This window comes from Hyaena hyaena, unplaced genomic scaffold, assembly GCF_003009895.1.
Source record: "Hyaena hyaena isolate Hyena2069 unplaced genomic scaffold, ASM300989v1 scaffold_120, whole genome shotgun sequence".
NCBI lineage: Eukaryota > Metazoa > Chordata > Mammalia > Carnivora > Hyaenidae > Hyaena > Hyaena hyaena.
The window spans coordinates 934,563-948,929 of NW_024080752.1; the positions used below are offsets into that span (position 1 = coordinate 934,563).

Sequence of the window (14,367 nt, forward strand, 5' to 3'; positions counted from 1 at the left end):
TCTCTGTCTTGTCATAATCTTAGAAGAAAACCTTTTAGCTTTTCACCACTGAGTGTGATGTTAGCTGTGGCCATGTCATATACAGTCTTTGTTATGGTAACGTACATTCCCTCTAGACCTTCTATGTTAAGAATTTATTAAATGGATGTTGAATTGTGTCCAATTCTTTTCTATACTGAGATGATGACTTTTGTTTTCATTTTATTAATGTGGTATATCACACTGATTAGCAGATATTGAGTTATCTTTGCATCCCTGAAGTAAATCATAGTATATGATCCTTCTAATGTATTGTTGAATATGGTTTGCTAATATGTTGTTGAGGATTTTTGCATCAATGTTCATTAGAGATATTGGCCTATGATTTTTTGTTGTACAATATCTAGTTTTGGTATCATGGTAATGCTGAACTTGTAAAAATAAATTGGGAATTGTTCCCTCCTCTGTTTTTGGGAAAAGTTTGAGAAAGATTGGTATTAACCTTTCTTTGTATGTTTGGTAGAACTCATCAGTGAAGCCATGTGGGATGAGACTTTTGCTTCTTGTAGAGTTTAATTACTGATTCACTCTCCTTACTAGTAATCAGTCTGTTCTGATATTTTATTTCTTCTTGATTCAGTCTCAGAAGTTTATATGTTCATAGGAATTATCGCTTTCCTCTAGGTTGTCCAATCTGTTGGATGTAATTGTTCATACTTTTATGATCCTTTTATTGCCATGGTATCATTTGTAAAGTCTCCTCTTTTGTTTCTGATTTTATTAAGCTATCTTTTTCATTAGCCTTTTAATGGCCATTAGGTGCACAGAATCATATAAATCATAATCATTAGCTATTGAAACATTCATCATTGATCTATGCCTGCATTGACTTGTTTATTTTTAATGAAACATTGAAATAAGAACCATGAACCCACCAAACCATATAAAAGCTGGGACCTTGAAGAAAACATGCATAGCTTTTCTTTCCTCATTTGAGAAATTCTACAAAATGAAGTGCCGTGCTCGGAGAATGTGACCATCTGGACTATCCTAGACTGTAGACTCGAGGAGGGTAGTCCTGTGGAGGTGATGGAAGAGACCCAGAAGGAATGTAGAAACCTGAGTAGAGAAAAGAAAACCAGGAGTGTGACAAAATCCAAAAGGAGGCTGTGCTTTAAGAAGTCAGGACTCCTTGTGGCACCTGAGTGGCTCAGTTGGGTAAGTATCCGATTCTTTAAAAAAAAAAACCTGAGCTGAGATAAAGTTTATTCATTCATTTGGAGAGAGAGAGAGCAAGTGGGAGGCAGAGAGAGAGAGGGAGACAGAGAATCCCAAGCAGACTCTGCACTGTCAGTGCAGAGCCCTGATGCAGGGTTCAAATTCACGAACTGTAAGATCATGACCTCAGTATAACCAAGAGATGGATGCTGATCCACCCATGTGCCCCAGGTCTTCTACTTTTTAATGTTTATTTTGAGAGAGTGTATGTGTGAGTGGAAGAGGAGAGAGAGAATCCAAAGTGGGCTCCATGCTATCATTGCAGAGCCCTACATAGGGACCATGACCTGAGCCAAAATCAAGAGTCAGATGCTTAACTGAATGAGTCACCCAGGTGTCCCTCAGGTCAGGTCTTGATCTCAGCATCCTGGGTTCAAGTCCTGCATAGGGCTCCACACTGGGTGTGAAGTCTACTTAAAACAAAACAAATCTCAGAACTCCTTAACATCAACATGACAGAAACTGCAGGAGTAATGTAGAGATGAATTGCTTTTGATTGACCCAAACAGCTCCCTCCTGAAGTGGAGGGCCTCATTCTCCTACTGGGTCTTGACTGGCTTCCCTACTATGTACCTCCCCACCACCAATGAGGCAATGGCACGGTGAGGTGCTAGATGTATGCTCTATATCTTGTTGACATGTGGCATCAGGAGTGAGCGTGACAGTTCAGACAGAATGGGGTACAGTGTACTGCAGATCAATCAATTGTTGTAGGTGGCAGCACCAAATATAAATTCAGTGGCATGATGTGCCTGCCACGAACAAGTAAGATATGCTCTTGCCTGCTTCTCCCAAGGTTTAGTTATTGGCACTACTATAGAGTCACTGAGTGGCACCAGAACTTTACCAGAAAGATTTCATCCCTTCAAATTTATCAGATGGGTCTCTATTGCAACTGAAAGAATCTTAACCAATACACTAGACATCAAGTGGATGGATAGGTGATGGGCAGGAGAAAGGAGCCCTTCCTTAGTGGGCCAAGGGTTTTTTTTTTTTTTTAATATAAAGTGGTAGGTGCAAATGAAGCATCTTAAAACCAACAAGTCTGAATGTATAAATAGATTTGACAGTAACATCTAAATTGGCTTCTGACAGTCCCTGCATAATGCTAATCCAGCACACAGATGATTGTGCATATTTTTCAATATTTCAGTTACCTAGCATTGACCTGCTTAGGATGCTCAGCCTTCCTGACCTGCAACCTAGGTGCAGGATCACTGTCCAAAACCTCTAAAATTCATAGTGGAAAGTGTTGTATTTCAACACTGCTAGGGCTTCCATAATAAAGTACCACAAACTGGAGGGAGGGGTGGGCAGGGAGTTAAACAACAGGTATTTACTTCTGACAGTGCTGGAGTCTCAAGGTGTCAACAGCATGGTTTCTCCCAAGGCCTCTCTCCTTGGCTTGCAGCATATGGCCATCTTCTGTGTCCTCACTGATAAGGGACAGAAGCAAAATATATATATATTCACCTTTAGCTGCAAAGGCTGACCTATAGCCTCCATAGTTCTCATAAGGATCAAATACGTGCTGGCTGCTATGTTCTTAAAGGGTCTCATGACTTCCAGTACATCTCACCAATAGTTAATATCAAACTGAACGATAAGCACCAAAGAAATCTTGCAAAAGTAGTTTTACTGGAGGGCGCCTAGGTGACTCAGTCAGTGAAGCATCCAACTTCTTTTGGCTCGGGTCATGAGCTCATGGTTTTTGAGGTTGAGCCCTACATCAGGCTGTCTGTCAGCATGGAACCCACTTCAGCTACTCTGTCCCTCCCTCTCTGCCCATCCCCTGACTTCTCTCCCTCCCTCCCTCTCTCAAAAATATTTTTTAAAAAGTATTTTTATGAGTAGAAATTTGAAAAAGACATTTATGATCTAATACTCCCTGCACGTCCCTCTCCCTTGAGCAACTAAGCATAAAACCACCAGTTTCACACAGCAAAAGTAAGTTCTTTCTGCCCAAGGGTCTTATCCCCAGGCTATAATACCTTATTGCACTGAGAATGTCTCCAGGATTCTTTCTTGATCATTGATTCCTGACCCTACATCATTTTGGCACCCAACATGGGGCCTGTCTTCTCATCTGTACTATGAGCTTGAGTTAAACTTGGTGAGTATTTCTTCCTCTTTTACTTTGATTTCAGGGGCTTTTCAAGGAATATGGTCTTACGGAAATACTTTCATGTCCATTGCTCAGGCTGCAATCCTCTAGCCTGTGGCTGCTTTATGGGGAGGAGAAAGCCTACCTTTTGACTAGAAGCTAGTATGCTGGCCATAATGATAATGAGACCCAGAAACTGAACACCTTCTCTTTATTCCTATCCTTTGACAAAGCTGTCTGTCTTGGGCACAGGAGAGCCGCTTGCGTCACTGGGACAGCTGCCAATATTAAGAGTTCCGGGTTAGGTTTCTTCCTCATGTTCTAATGTGATCCCTTCCACATCCCTGGTCTAGCGACTTCTGGCCAGGGCTCTGCTTGGAACTAGCTGCAACCACTACCAAATGTTGGTGGGGGGGGGGGGGGGTCGGCAGGGAAGGAGGCACCCGGGTGGCTTAGTTAAGCATTTGACCAACTCAGGTCATGATCTCAGTTTCTGTGTTGAAGCCCTGTATCAGGTTCTCTGCTGTCAGTCCAGGGCCTGCTTCACTCTCTCTATCCCTCTCTCAAAAACAAAAACAAAAAAACTGGGGACCATTTTCTAGGGAAGTCAGCTTTAAAGACTGCATGTATTGGAATGTTACTTACATCATGATGGATATCTGTCTTTACTGTTTTTTCATCAGTGTCCCCTCCCAACTACTTAAATGACAACATTGGGTAATTTCCCCTTGTAAAATTTTTCTATCGTTTTCCATAGGTTCAAAATAGTGGGTTCTTCGTGGCATGAGATTTTGGTACATTCACTACCACCCATTTGTAGCCTAGGATGCAATGGGGAAGTGGGGGAGGGGGGCAGGATGCAGGCATCCCTCTTATAGTGTAAGGCTGTGCCCATAGTCCTTTTCAGTCACTTTGACACTAGGAACCTCTGACATACCCAGCATGGGACACCACCCCGAAGTCACAGAGGGGATTTCCTTGCTAATGGACCTTCTTCTCTCAGTCCCCATGGACTCTCCCTTGGAATTCCCTTAAATCCAGTGGAAACAATTCAAATTTTAAGATTTAAGAAAGAAGAGACTGATCTTCTATAACACTACGTGGCCTCAGTACTCGTTAAGAGATGAGGGAAAATGACCCATTAATGAGACATTAAATTTGAATACATTTATCAGATCTCTGCTACAAGAAACAGGGCAAATGGACTGAGGACTTCATGGCCTTAAATCAGGACCCTGACCTAAGGGCCTCTTGCAGAATATGTTTGGCCACTAACCGAGCTAATAAACCCTCTCCTGACATACTGAGTGATGATTATCCAGTGAAGGGGATGCTGGTTTTCTCACTGTCCATTCTTCTAATAGGTCCAGGTTACTCTTGTTGTATGTGGGGACTTCTCCCTCATTCATTTCTTGGGTTAATAGCTTTGATAATTGGACCCAATTGTATGTGATTAGTCTACCTCCGGACGGGGACCTTAAGGAATATTAAATCTTTTCTGGCATGATGTGGACTGCCTAGTTTCACTTTTTGTTGGTGGTCAAAAAATGTGCCTGCTCATCTGTCTAAGCTGATGAGCTGTACAACAGGGAGTTCCCTTTCTCTGCCCTCTGGGCTTTTATCATCCTCCAGCCTTGGTGGTGGCACCTCATCTCTTTTGCCTCCACCTCCTCCTCCTCCCATTTCTGCACCACCATGGGTGCAGCCTATATCACCAGTTCCTATACCATCCTCTGTGCCTCAAGCACCATCAGCTTCTGCTCCTACGCTATCAAGGAGCAAGGAGAACCCCTCCCTGGACTGGAACCATCCAGTTCAGACTTCCCCAATGATGCCCCAGGTAAAAAATGACAATGGGGAACAAACTGATTGACTTAAGTGGACCCAGGTGCAACAAAATGGTTATTTAAGCTAATTTAATTTAGCTTAATTAATATAGACCTGACTTTAGAGTTATTCACATTACATATACTTTTATTCTGGAGCACCTGAGTGGTTCAGTTGGTTGAGTGCCCAACTTCATCTCAGGTCATAATCTCACAGTTCCTGAGTTCGAGCTCCACACCGGGTTCACTGTCAGCCTGCAAGGGCAGAGCCTCCTTCACATTCTCTGTTCCCCACCCCACCCCCCACCCCCTGCTTATGCTCTCCCAGAAATATTTTTTAAAAATTTTAATATATACTTTTATTCTGCCAAAGTTCTCATCGGCAATTTTTAAGCTAGCTTTCAGTATCTTTGGTAACCTGAAAATTTGAAGTTTTGCTAGGTTAGATGAAAAACTGGGTTAAATTCATTGGCTATCTAAGTCTTGCAAATGAGATAAGGCTTATCTGCTTTTGGCTTCCTGTTGCAGAGATACTTGGGTCTGTTGGTAAACATACTTTATGCTTAACTGAAATATTGTGGCATGGAAAAACATTTTTAGAAAGTGTGAAATGTATTTATAAATTTGCTGATCTAAAGAATTCTGATGTAAAAGAGTTCACAATTTTCACTGGAGAGTAAGGCTTCTACAAGTGAAAATTCTAATGTAATTAAGACTGAAAATAAGGAAAGCAAGAAAAGATCTTTTCCATATATAAGAAAAGATATGTTTTTAAGAAGAAAGATAAGGAATGGGAATATAATTTTGTCCTAAAATGAAACCGGTTGTTTGGAAAGAAAAGACTTATGACAAAATCTGAATGCAGAAGAAAGTTGTAGAAAGTTTGTGAAGAGAAAGTTTTAAAGAAGAATTTTATGTGTGGTCAGGACAGATAAAGATTGAAAAGGATTGATTTTAAAAGTACACTGGTAGGGGTCCCTGGATTGCTCAGTTGGTTAAGCCTCCCATCTTTGGCCCAGATCATGATCTCACAGTTGGTGAGTTCAAGCCCTTCATTGGGCTCTCTGCTGTGAGGCTGAACTCCACATTGGACTCTCTGTCAGTATGGAATTTGCTTTGGATCCTCTCTCCCCCCGTCTGTCCCTTCTCTGCCCATGTGGTTTCTCTCTCTCAAAATATAATAAATACAAAAAATTTTTTTAAAAAAATAATAAAACTACACTCATGTAGGGGAACCTGGGTGGCTCAGTCAGCTAAGGGCCCAACTTCAGCTTAGGTCATGATTTCATGGTTTCTGAGTTTGAGCATCATGTCAGGCTCTGCTCTGACAGCTTAGAACCTGGAACCTGCTTTGGATTCTCTCTCTTCCTCTCTCAAAAATAAACATTAATAAAATTTATTTTAAAAGCACATTGGTATAAGATTCTGCTTTTCTCTCTCTTCAGAGGACAAAATTTTCTTGGATTGTTGGTCTGCTCTTGATAAGAAAACGTAAGGGGCCTGGGTGGCTCAGTTGGTTAAGTGCCCAACTTCAGCTTAGGTCATGATCACGCAATTTGTGAGACTGAGTCCTACAACAGGTTCTGCACTGACACCATGGAGCCTGCTTGGGATTCTTGATCTTCTTCTTTCCTGCCCCTCTTTGAACATGTGCCCTCTCTCACTCTCTCTCTCTCTCAAACGTAAGTAAACTTTTAAAAAATGTAAACAAAATTTTTTATCTGCCAAAAAAAAACCCCACAAAGTTTCTACGTTTTGTCTTTATCAGGTCTTTGATTATGTAAGAGAACTGAAATTTCTCAATGTTAAAGGAGATAAGTTTTGCTAACAACTGTATATATAACCTTCTGTAGAATCTCTTATTGCCAGCTTGGGTAAGTAGATAATTGCTAAATTTATAACAATCTGTAATCCTGTTTAGGCATATGTTTAAAACTTTCTGAGGTGTTTAACAGACTCCCTTGAGATTTGAAATGGTAAATGAAGTCTTTGTGACTTAGGGTTATTTGGTATGTTAAGTTACTTGGAAAGCACTGTCAACCCAACAATAAGCCTTAGATTGTATTCTATGGGTAAATACTATAACTGTTGTAGAAAATATATGAAATTCCTGAAGTTTTAATATGTCCTAGTATATGGCCATTAATTATTGAAATACACCATAAATAAACAGATTTCCTCATCAACTGCATTATAATGAACTCTCAGATCTTTAGCCATGTCCATTTTTAAGTTTTTTGTCCTGTATAGTTATGGTACTGACGCTCATGCAAAATGTGTTTCATCTTCAAGGAGGTTCATAAAAAGGGCATTTGTCAAATACTTTTTGGTATCTTTAAAAGCAAAACCAGGTAAGAATTTCCAGAAATAATGCTAAAAACACAAAGAGAACAAAGTAATAGCATAGGACTGAATGAATTGAAGAGGATAAAATATTCCTTTGTGAACAAATTGAAACGTTTAACTTTTTTCCCTACCTGAACTCTTCAGAATCTAGAAACTATCAGTGAGTATTCTATCTTCCATGGCAATTACAGATATGTGCATAAGTTCAATAAGAACCTGTTCTCCTTGTAAAGGACACCATTTGGAAACCTTGGTTATATTACCAAGGCTTTGATTGGAATGTCATATTTGAGAGAGACATGCAAAGACTTAGATATGACCAGACATCTCTAAGGAATTAAGATTGACTTTATGGAGCCAATGGAGTCTGTTGGAAATGTTGGCTTGATACCTTGCTTACAGAGTTCACAGCAGCCTTAAGAATGTCACTTCAGAGACATCTCCTGGAGGGGCCAAGATGGTGGAGCAGCATGGAACTTTTTTTTTTTTTTTTGCCTCTCTCATCCCTAAAATGTAGCTAGATCAACACCAAACCATCTTGCACACCTAGAAAACTGCTTTGAGGATTAACACAACAACCTGCACTACACAACTTGAACCACAGAACTTGGCAGGTATGCAGTGTGGAGAGGTGAACTGGGGCAGAGAGAAGCCACAGAAGGTATGGAGTCATTTTTGCTGCTGTAGAGAGGACAGAGATGGGGGGGTACAGGAAAAGCACTCCCCCCAACCCCCTGAAAGCAGCTGGAGAGAAAGAGAAAGAATAGACTGGAAAAAAAATTGGAGAAAGGAGAGGGTTTAACTTCCATTAAGATGCTATAAAAAGGGGAGTGTAGAGTCCGAAACTCTACAGCTTAATGCCCGGCATAGTTGTGGTGGGAAGGGTAAATCCCCAGGAGCAGACAGGGAGGTCCAAGGGGTCCTCAGACCACATGGGAAGAGGTGGCTTCCCTGCTGGGAGAACAGGTGGTAGAGGCTCAGTGGCCTCCCCACAGGCAAACAATCCAGCAGATGCCAGAGAAGAGCCACATTTGGTGGTGTTGGAACAGAATGTTAAGGGTGAAGCCTGGTGCCAGATGTGTGCTGTGATTTACCATAATCCCTGAAACACTACTGCTACACAATCGCGTGAATTTTTCTGGGGTTGGCTGGCACCTAGCCACAGTCTCTGAGCATCTGTAGCAGCACGGTCATGTGAATGCTCCAGGGGGTGGGCAGGCACCTGGACATTGTTCAGGGAGACCCTCCCCTAGAGGGTCTGAGTGGGTCAAAGCTGCAGGGAGACCCTCCCCTAGAGGGTCTGAGTGGGTCAAAGCTGCAGGGACCTCAGAAATGAGAGGTTTGGAAACACAGCCCCATCTGAGGTAAACCTCAAGAGGCAGGTGCCACCTAACAGGCTGAAAGCTGAGTCAGGGACTGTAGAAGCTGGGAGTGGACAGAAGCAAGGGACAGAATAGGGGTGGCTTAATTGCTGGTCACAGAGAGAACAAAGTTCTGATACTACAGACTGGGTAGCTGGGTGATACCATTGTCACCCATCCCATGCATGCAGATACACACCTACACACACCACCTACACACACCACAATGATCCACCCCAAGAAACTAAGCATTGCTATCTAGTGGAAAACAGAGACGCTACACCAAACCCAAGCCAACTGGGCCTCTGTGCTCTAGAGGAACACCTCATATCTTTCAGCCTACTTACTTTACGGACTATAAAATACTTCATAGTTTGACTTCTAGGGGAAACCGGATGTAGTTTCAATCATATTTCATTCTGTTTACTGCCCATCTATTCAATTTTTTCTTACTCAATTTTTTTCTATTTTTTACTTTTTTGTAAATTTTTAAATTCTATTTTAGTATATTCATTTTTTTAATTTTCATTTTTTCCCCCTCTTCTTTCCCTTTTTTCCCCATTCTATCAAGCTTCTTTCAAAAACCAGACCAAAACATACTTAGGAGCAAGCATCACTTATTTAATTATTCCTGTGTTGTTTTTAGGTTTTTAGTTTTTTTTATTTTTATATTTTGATTTTACTAACTTTTCCTTCCTCAAAAATGACAAAATGAAGGAATACACCCCAAAACAACAGGAAGAAATGACAGCCAGGAACTTAAACAACACTGATACAAGCAAGATGTCTGAACCAGAATTTAGAATCATGATAATAATAATAGCAGGGATTGAAAAAAGTATAGAATCCATTTCTGCAGAGATAAAAGAATTAAAATCTAGTCAGGACAAGATTAAAAATGCTATAACTGAGCTGTAATCTAAATTGGATGCCACAGTGGCGAAGGTGGATGACGTAGAACAGTGAATCAGCGATAAAGATGACAAATTTACAGAGAATAATGAAGCAGAAAAAAGAGGGAAACTAAGGCAAAAGAGCATAACACAAGAATTAGAGAACTCGGTGACTCATTAAAAAGGAATAATACTCGAATCATAAGGGTCCCATAAGATGAAGAGAGAGAAAAAGGCGTAGAAGGGTTATGTGAGCAAATTGTAGTGGAAAACTTTCCTAACTTGTGTAAAGACACCTCAAAATCCAGGAAGCACAGAGGACACCCATTAGATTCAACAAACACCAACCATCAACAAGGCATATCATAATCAAATTCACAAAATACTCAGGCAAGGAAAGAAGCATGAAAACAGCAAGAGAAAAAAATCCTTAACCTATAAGGGAAGAGAGATCAGGTTCACAGCAGACCTATCCACAGAAACTTGGCAGGCCAGAAAGGAGTGGCAGGATATATTCAATGTGCTGAAAAGGGAAAAAAATATGTAGTCAAGAACTCTTTATCCAGCAAGGTGGTCATTCAAAATAGAAAGAGAGATAAAAACTTTCTCAGATAAACAGAAACTAAATGAGTTCGTGACCACTAAACCAGCCCTGCAAGCAATTTTAAGGGGGACTCTGAGGGGAGAATAGACCAAAAAAAAAAAAAAAAAAAGCAACCAAGACTAGAAAGTATAAGAGACCACCACAAGAAACTCCAACTCTACAGGGAACATAATGGCAATAAATTCCTATCTTTCAGTACTCTAAATGTCAATGGACTACATGCTCCAAACAAAAGACAATAGGATAACAGAATGGATAAGAAAACAAGATCCATCTATATGCTGTTACAAGAGACCCATTTTAGACCTAAAAACACCTTCAGATTGAAAGTAAGGAGATGGAGAACCATCCATCATGTTAATAGTTGCCAACAGAAAGCCAGAGTAGAATAACTATACCAGACAATCTAGACTTTAAAACAAAGACTGTAACAAGAGAAGAAGAAGGGAATTATATCATAATTAAGGGGTCTATCCACCAAGAAAACCTAACAATTGTAAACATTTATCCTCCAAAGTTGCAAGTCCCCAAATATATAAATCAATCACAAACATACAGAAACCCCTTGATAATACCATTATAGTAGGGGACTTCAACACACCACTTAAAACAATGGAAAGATCATCTAAACAGAAAATCAACATGAAAACAATGGCTTTGAATGACACATTGAACTGGATGGACTTAATATATTCAGAACATTTCATCCTAAGGCAGAATACACATTCTTTTTGAGTGCATATGGAACATTCTCCAGAATAGATCACATACTGAGACCCAAACCAGCCCTCAACAAGTACAAAAACCTCAAGATCATACCATGCATATTTTCAGACCACAATGCTATATAACTTGAATTCAACCACAGGAAAAAAAAATTGGAAAGTTAAATACTTGAAGACTAAAGAACATCCTACTTAATGAATGTGCTAACCAAGAAATTAAAAAGTTTATGGAAGCCAATGAAATAACAACACCACAGCCCAAAACCTCTGGGACACAGCAAAGGCAGTCATAAGAGGGAAGTACATAGCAATTCAGGCCTACCTAAGAAGGAAGAAAGGTCTCAGATACACAACCTAACCTTACACCTTGAAGAACTGGAAAAAGAAGACCAAATGAAACTCAAAACCCCAAACCAGCAGAAGATGCAAAATAACAAAGATTAGAGCAAAAATCAATGCTTACAAAACCAAAGAAACAGGAGCCAGGAGCTGGTTCTTAGAAAGAATTAACAAAATTTATAAACCCCTAGCCAGTTTGATCAAGAAGAAAAAGGAAAGGACCCAAATGAATAAAATCAAGAATGAAAGAGAAGAGATCACAACGAACACTGCAAAAATACAAGAAATAATAAAAGAATTATGAGCAATTACTCACCAGTAAAATGAGCAATCTGGAACTAATGGACAAATTCCTCAAAACATAAAATGGAGGCTTCCAATGAATGGATTGAAGAGGCAGAAAGGAGAATAGGTGAATTAGAAGACACAATTATAGAAAAAGAGGAAACTGAGAAAAAGAGAGAGAAACTGATCCAGGAACACGAAAGGAGAGTTCAACAGCTCAGTGATAAAATCAAATGGAACCATATCCATATCATAGGACTCCCAGAAGAAAAAAAGAGAGGGAAAGGCGCTGAAGGAGTCCTTGAACAAATTTTAGCAGCAACTTCCCCAATCTGGGGAAGGGAACAGACACTGAAATCCAAGAGGCACAGAGAACACCCCTCAGACGTAGCTTGAATCAATATTCTGCACGACATATATTTTGCCAGTTTCACTAGGATAAGGACAAAGAGAATTTTGAAAGCAGCTAGGGATAAAAGGGCCCTAACACACAAAGGTAAACCTATCAGAGTGGTGACAGACCTATCTACTGAAACGTGGCAGGCCAGAAAGGAATGGCAGGATATCTTCAGTGTGATGAACAGAAAAAATATGCACCCAAGAATCCTCTATCCAGCAAGCCTGTCATTCAGAATAGGAGAGAGAAAATTTTTTTTAAAAGTTGAAAGAAATTCGTCACCACTAACCCGGCCCTACAAAAATCCTGAGGGGGACTCTCTGAGGTAAATGTTGCAAGGAACACAAGGTACCAGAAACACCACGACAAGCATGAATCCTACAAAGAACACAATAACTCTAAACCCATATTTTTCAATAATAACACTGAATGTAAATGGGCTAAATGCTCCAATCAAAAGACATAGGGTAGCAGAATGGATAAAAAAACAAAATCCATCTATTTGCTGTCTACAAGAAACTCATTTTAGATCTGAGGACATCATCAGAATGAAAGTAAGGGTATGGAGAAATATATATCATGCTACTGGAAGTCAAAAGAAAGCTGGAGTAGCTATACTTATATCAGACAAACTGGACTTTACAGTAAAGGCAGTAACAAGGGATGAAGAAGGGCATTACATAATAATTACAGGATCTATCCATCAGGAAGAGCTAACAATTCTAAATGTCTATGCACCGAATACGGGAGCACCTAAATACATAAAACAATCACAGAAACTATGTTATGGATAAGAATGTGCTAAAGGCAGGGGACTTTAATACTCCACTTACAGCAATGGATAGAACAACTAGACAGAAAATCATCAAAGAAACAATGGACTTGAAGGACACATTGGACCAGATGGATTTGACAGATATATTTAGAACTCTACATCCTGAGGCCATGGAATTCACTTTCTTCTCAAGTGCGCATGGCACATTCCCCAAGATAGATCACATACTGGGACATAAAGCAGCCCTCAATAAATATAAAACAATTGAGATCATACCATGCACACTTTCAGATCACAATGCTAAGAAACTTGAAATCAATCACAAGAAGAAGTCTGGAAAACCTCCAAAAACATGGAGGTTAAAGAACACCCTACTAAAGAAAGAATGGGCCAATCGGGCAATTAGAGAAGAAATTTACAGATATATGGAAACAAATGAAAATGAAAATACAACAATCCAAACTCTATGGGATGTAGCAAAGGCAGTCCTGAAAGTACATTGCACTCCAGGCCTAGAAAAAGCGTAAGTGCAAAATCTAACAGCTCACCTAAAGGAACTAGAGGGAGAGCAACAAGAGCACCGAGATCCAGCAGGAGAAGAGAAATAATAAAAATCAGGGCAGAAATAAACAATATAGAAGCCAAAAAAACAGTTGAACAGATCAATAAAACCAAGAGTTGGTTTTTTGAAAAAAATAAACAAAATTGACAAACCTCTAGCCAGGCTTCTCAAAAAGAAGAGAGAGAGCACTCAAAGAGACAAAATCATGAACAAAAATAGACTTACCACAACCAATCCCTCAGAAATACAAGCAATCCTCAGGGAATACTATGAAAAATTATCTGCCAACAAACTGGACAACTTAGAAGAAATGGACAAATTCCTAAACACACACTCACTACCAAAATTCACACAGGAAGAGAAAGAAAATCTGAACAGACCCATAACTAGTGAAGAAATCGAATCAGTGATCAAAAATCTCCCAATAAATAAGAGCCCTGGGCCAGATGACTTCCCTGGGGAATTCTACCAGACATTTAAAACAGAGTTAATACCCATTCTTCTCAAGCTATTCCAAAAAGTAGAAATCGAAGGAAAACTTCTGGACTTGTTTTATGAAGCCAGCATCACTCTGATTCCCAAGCCAGACAGAGACCCAGCAAAAAAAGAGAACTACAGGCCAATACCCTTGATGAATACAGATGCAAAAATCCTCAACAAGATACTTGCAAATCGAATGCAACAGTACATAAAAAGAATTATCCACCATGATCAAGTGGGATTCATTCCGGGTAACAGGGCTGGTTCAACATTCGCAAATCAATCAATGTATTACATCACATCAACCAAAGAAAAAATAAAAACTATATGATCCTGTCGATAGATGCAGAAAAAACATTTGACAAGATACAGCATCCCTTCTTAATAAAGACCCTAGAGAAAGTCGGGATAGA

At 39.9% G+C, this 14,367-nt stretch overlaps 1 long non-coding RNA gene across 1 annotated transcript in view; it reads right to left on the minus strand.

Annotated features, from left to right (window-relative positions):
• Positions 1 to 864: 864 nt before the first annotated feature.
• The window catches only part of LOC120235015, a 33,408-nt gene continuing 19,905 nt past the window's right edge, over positions 865 to 14,367 (minus strand). Inside the window, exon 3 of the long non-coding RNA XR_005529274.1 lies at positions 865 to 1,098. This is a non-coding gene — a long non-coding RNA (uncharacterized LOC120235015). The remainder of the gene's footprint in view (positions 1,099 to 14,367) is intronic.